The following is a 6,287-nucleotide window of genomic DNA, read 5'->3' as shown; positions in this document are numbered from 1 at the left end:
GGTTTAACATTAGGGTTAGGGTTTCAAACTAGGGTTTAACATTAGGGTTAGAGTTTCAAACTAGAGTTTTACATTAGGGTTAAGGTTACAAACTAGGGTTTACATTAGGGTTAGTGTTTCAAACAAGGGTTTTACATTAGGTTTAGGGTTTCAAACTAGGGTTTCAAATTAGGGTTAGGGTTTCAAAATAGGGTTTGGGTTTCAATTTGAGGTTTTACATTAGGATTAGGTTTACAAACTAAGGTTTTACATTAGGGTTAGGGTTTCAAACTAGGGTTTGACATTAGGGTTAGTGCTTCAAACTAGGGTTTTACATTAGGGTTAGGGTTTCAAACTAGGGTTTTACATTAAGGTAAGGGTTTCAAACTATGGTTTTACATTAGGGTTAGGGTTACAAACTAGGGTTTAACGTTAGCGTTAGGGTTTCAAACTAGGGTTTTACATTAGGGTTAATGCTTCAAACTAGGGTTTTACATTAGTGTTAGGGTTTCAAACTAGGGTTTCAAATTAGGGTTAGAGTTTCAAACTAGGGTTTTACATTAGGGTTACTGCTTCAAACTAGGGTTTTACATTAGGGTTAGGGTTTCAAACTAGGGTTTAACATTAGGGTTAGGGTTTCAAACTAGGGTTTTACATTAGGGTTAATGCTTCAATCTAGGGTTTTACATTAGGGTTAGGGTTTAAAACTAGGATTTACATTAGGGTTAGTGCTTCAAACTGAGGTTTTACATAAGGGTTAGGGTTTCAAACTAGGATTTTACATTAAGGTTAGGGTTTCAAACTAGGGTTTTACATTAGGGTTAGGGTTACAAATTAGGGTTTTACATTAGGGTTAGGGTTTCAAACTAGGGTTTTACATTAGGGTTAGGGTTTCAAACTAGGGTTTCAATTTAGGGTTAGGGTTTCAAACTAGGGTTTATCATTAGGGTTAGGGTTTCAAACTAGGGTTTTACATTAGGGTTAGGGTTTCAAACTAGGGTTTAACATTAGGGTTAGGGTTTCAAACTAGGGTTTTACATTAGGGTTAATGCTTCAAACTAGGGTTTTACATTAGGGTTAGGCTTTCAAACTAGGGTTTTACATTAGCGTTAGGGTTAAAAACTAGGGTTTTACATTATGGTTAGGGTTACAAACTAGGGTTTTACATTATGGTTAGGGTTACAAACTAGGGTTTCAAATTAGGTTTAGGGTTTCAAAACAGGGGTTTAAAATTAGGGTTAGGGTTTCACACTAGGGTTTTACATTAGGGTTAGGGTTTCAAACAAGCGTTTTACATTAGGGTTAGGGTTTCAAACTAGGGTTTCAAATTAAGGTTAGGCTTTCAAACTAGGGTTTTATATTAGGGTTAAGGTTTCAAACTAGGGTTTCAAATTAGGGTTAGGGTTTAAAACTAGGATTTACATTAGGGTTAGTGCTTCAAACTAAGGTTTTACATAAGGGTTAGGGTTTCAAACTAGGGTTTTACATTAAGGTTAGGATTTTCAAACTAGGGTTTTACATTAGGGTTAGGGTTACAAATTAGGGTTTTACATTAGGGTTAGGGTTTCAAACTAGGGTTTTACATTAGGGTTAGGGTTTCAAACTAGGGTTTCATTTTAGGGTTAGGGTTTCAAACTAGGGTTTATCATTAGGGTTAGGGTTTCAAACTAGGGTTTTACATTAGGGTTAGGGTTTCAAACTAGGGTTTAACATTAGGGTTAGGGTTTCAAACTAGGGTTTTACATTAGGGTTAATGCTTCAAACTAGGGTTTTACATTAGGGTTAGGCTTTCAAACTAGGGTTTTACATTAGCGTTAGGGTTAAAAACTAGGATTTTACATTATGGTTAGGGTTATAAACTAGGGTTTTACATTATGGTTAGGGTTACAAACTAGGGTTTCAAATTAGGTTTAGGGTTTCAAAACAGGGGTTTAAAATTAGGGTTAGGGTTTCAAAACAGGGGTTTAAAATTAGGGTTAGGGTTTCACACTAGGGTTTTACATTAGGGTTAGGTTTTCAAACTAGGGTTTTACATTAGGGTTAGTGCTTCAAACTAAGGTTTTACATTAGGGTTAGGGTTGCAAACTAGGGTTTTACATTAGGGTTGGGGTTTCAAACTAGGGTTTTACATCAGGGTTAGGGTTTCAAAATAGGGTTTAACATTAAGGTTAGGGTTTCAAACTAGGGTTTCAAATTAGGGTTAGGGTTGCAAACTAGGGTTTTACATTAGCGTTAGGGTTTCAAACTCGGGTTTCAAATTAGGGGTAGGGTTTCAAACTAGGGTTTTACATTACGGTTAGGGTTTCAAAACAGGGGTTTAAAATTAGGGTTAGGGTTTCACACGGGTTTTACATTAGGGTTAGGGTTTCAAAGTAGGGTTTTACATTAGGGTTAGGGTTTCAAACTAGGGTTTCAAATTAGGGTTAGGGTTTCAAAATAGGGTTTGGGTTTCAATTTGAGGTTTTACATTAGGATTAGGTTTACAAACTAACGTTTAACATTAGGGTTAGGGTTTCAAACTAGGGTTTGACATTAGGGTTAGTGCTTCAAACTAGAGTTTTACATTAGGGTTAGGGTTTCAAACTAGGGTTTTACATTAAGGTAAGGGTTTCAAACTATGGTTTTACATTAGCGTTAGGGTTACAAACTAGGGTTTAACGTTAGCGTTAGGGTTTCAAACTAGGGTTTTACATTAGGGTTAATGCTTCAAACTAGGGTTTTACATTAGGGTTACGCTTTCAAACTAGGGTTTTACATTAGGGTTAGGGTTTCAAACTAGGGTTTCAAATTAGGGTTAGAGTTTCAAACTAGGGTTTTACATTAGGGTTACTGCTTCAAACTAGGGTTTTACATTAGGGTTAGGGTTTCAAAACAGGGGTTTAAAATTAGGGTTAGGGTTTCACACTAGGGTTTTACATTAGGGTTAGGGTTTCAAACAAGGGTTTTACATTAGGGTTAGGGTTTCAAACTAGGGTTTCAAATTAGGGTTAGGGTTTCAAACTAGGGTTTTATATTAGGGTTAAGGTTTCAAACTAGGGTTTCAAATTAGGGTTAGGTTTTCAAACTAGGATTTTTCATTAGGGTTAGGGTTTCAAACTAGGGTTTCAAATTAGGGTTAGGGTTTAAAACTAGGATTTACATTAGGGTTAGTGCTTCAAACTAAGGTTTTACATAAGGGTTAGGGTTTCAAACTAGGGTTTTACATTAAGGTTAGGGTTTCAAACTAGGGTTTTACATTAGGGTTAGGGTTACAAATTAGGGTTTTACATTAGGGTTAGGGTTTCAAACTAGGGTTTTACATTAGGGTTAGGGTTTCAAACTAGGGTTTCAATTTAGGGTTAGGGTTTCAAACTAGGGTTTATCATTAGGGTTAGGGTTTCAAACTAGGGTTTTACATTAGGGTTAGGGTTTCAAACTAGGGTTTAACATTAGGGTTAGGGTTTCAAACTAGGGTTTTACATTAGGGTTAATGCTTCAAACTAGGGTTTTACATTAGGGTTAGGCTTTCAAACTAGGGTTTTACATTAGCGTTAGGGTTAAAAACTAGGGTTTTACATTATGGTTAGGGTTACAAACTAGGGTTTTACATTATGGTTAGGGTTACAAACTAGGGTTTCAAATTAGGTTTAGGGTTTCAAAACAGGGGTTTAAAATTAGGGTTAGGGTTTCAAAACAGGGGTTTAAAATTAGGGTTAGGGTTTCACACTAGGGTTTTACATTAGGGTTAGGTTTTCAAACTAGGGTTTTACATTAGGGTTAGGGTTTCAAACAAGGGTTTTACATTAGGGTTAGGGTTTCAAACTAGGGTTTCAAATTTGGGTTAGGGTTTCAAACTAGGGTTTTATATTAGGGTTAAGGTTTCAAACTAGGGTTTCAAATTAGGGTTAGGTTTTCAAACTAGGATTTTTCATTAGGGTTAGGGTTTCAAACTAGGGTTTCAAATTAGGGTTAGGGTTTAAAACTAGGATTTACATTAGGGTTAGTGCTTCAAACTAAGGTTTTACATAAGGGTTAGGGTTTCAAACTAGGGTTTTACATTAAGGTTAGGGTTTCAAACTAGGGTTTTACATTAGGGTTAGGGTTACAAATTAGGGTTTTACATTAGGGTTAGGGTTTCAAACTAGGGTTTTACATTAGGGTTAGGGTTTAAAACTAGGGTTTCAATTTAGGGTTAGGGTTTCAAACTAGGGTTTATCATTAGGGTTAGGGTTTCAAACTAGGGTTTTACATTAGGGTTAGGGTTTCAAACTAGGGTTTAACATTAGGGTTAGGGTTTCAAACTAGGGTTTTACATTAGGGTTAATGCTTCAAACTAGGGTTTTACATTAGGGTTAGGCTTTCAAACTAGGGTTTTACATTAGCGTTAGGGTTAAAAACTAGGGTTTTACATTATGGTTAGGGTTACAAACTAGGGTTTTACATTATGGTTAGGGTTACAAACTAGGGTTTCAAATTAGGTTTAGGGTTTCAAAACAGGGGTTTAAAATTAGGGTTAGGGTTTCAAAACAGGGGTTTAAAATTAGGGTTAGGGTTTCACACTAGGGTTTTACATTAGGGTTAGGTTTTCAAACTAGGGTTTTACATTAGGGTTAGTGCTTCAAACTAAGGTTTTACATTAGGGTTAGGGTTGCAAACTAGGGTTTTACATTAGGGTTGGGGTTTCAAACTAGGGTTTTACATTAGGGTTAGGGTTTCAAAATAGGGTTTAACATTAAGGTTAGGGTTTCAAACTAGGGTTTCAAATTAGGGTTAGGGTTGCAAACTAGGGTTTTACATTAGCGTTAGGGTTTCAAACTCGGGTTTCAAATTAGGGGTAGGGTTTCAAACTAGGGTTTTACATTACGGTTAGGGTTTCAAAACAGGGGTTTAAAATTAGGGTTAGGGTTTCACACGGGTTTTACATTAGGGTTAGGGTTTAAAAGTAGGGTTTTACATTAGGGTTAGTGTTTCAAACTATGGTTTCAAATTAGGTTTGGGGTTTCAAACTAGGGTTTTACATTAGGGTTGTCATGTTTATTTTCAGTCTTGTTTAGTCCGGTCATGTTTAGCTTCTGTTTTCCTTGTGTGTTCCCCTTGTCTTGTCATTTCCTGTTTTAGTTTGAAAATTTATTCCTCTCGTTTCTGGTCACTTGCCCTTCCTCGTGTTGTGTGTGTGTCAACCCTTATTCGTGATTGTTTCCCCATTACCCTCATGTGTCATCCAATCAGTGCCCTCAGCCAGGTGTGTCTTGTTATGTCATTAGTGTTGGTGTATTTTGTCAGCTTTTTCCCCCCCTGTCTGAGTCGGTTCATTGTTGCTGTTGTTGTTGCCATTGTCGTAAGTCTTTCGCTACGTCACGTCACGCTGACCTTTTTGCCTTGTCAGGAACCTTGTCATGCTGTTTGTTTTGCCTAAGTTGTTTTGCCATGTATAGATTCATGTTTTGTTAGTTCCATTTATGTTCCCGCATCTGGGTCCTAAAGCCCCCACCTTCTGACAAGGGTTAGGGTTTCAAACTATGGTTTTAAATTAGGTTTGGGGTTTCAAACTAGGGTTTTACATTAGGGTTAGGGTTTCAAACTAGGGTTTTACATTAGGGTTAGTGCTTCAAACTAGGGTTTTACATTAGGGTTAGTGCTTCAAACTAGGGTTTTACATTAGGGTTATGGTTTCAAACTACGGTTTAACATTAGGGTTAGGGTTTCAAACTAGGGTTTGACATTAGGGTTAGGGTTTCAAACAAGCGTTTTACATTAGGGTTAGGGTTTCAAAACAGGGGTTTTAAATAAGGGTTAGGGTTTCAAATTAGGGTTAGGGTTTCAAACTAGGGTTTTACATTAGGGTTAGGGTTTCAAATGAGGGTTTTACATTATGGTTAGGGCTACAAACTAGGGTTTTACATTATGGTTAGGGTTACAAACTAGGGTTTCAAATTAGGGTTAGGGTTTCAAAACAGGGGTTTAAAATTAGGGTTAGGGTTTCACACTAGGGTTTTACATTAGAGTTAGGGTTTCAAAGTAGGGTTTTACATTAGGGTTAGGGTTTCAAACTATGGTTTCAAATTAGGTTTGGGGTTTCAAACTAGGGTTTTACATTAAGGTTAGGGTTTCAAACTAGGGTTTTACATTAGGGTTATTGTTTCAAACTAGGTTTTCAATTTAGGTTTAGGGGTTCAAACTAGGGTTTATCGTTAGGGTTAGGGTTTCAAACTAGGGTTTTACATTAGGGTTAGGGTTTCAAACTAGGTTTTCAATTTAGGGTTAGGGTTTCAAAATAGGGTTTATCATTAGGGTTAGGGTTTCAAACTAGGGTTAGGGTTTCAAACTAG

Source organism: Vanacampus margaritifer, unplaced genomic scaffold (genome assembly GCF_051991255.1).
Source record: "Vanacampus margaritifer isolate UIUO_Vmar unplaced genomic scaffold, RoL_Vmar_1.0 HiC_scaffold_22, whole genome shotgun sequence".
NCBI classification, from domain to species: domain Eukaryota; kingdom Metazoa; phylum Chordata; class Actinopteri; order Syngnathiformes; family Syngnathidae; genus Vanacampus; species Vanacampus margaritifer.
The sequence above is the reverse complement of the archived record's forward strand: the minus strand, read 5'-3'. Positions refer to the sequence as shown.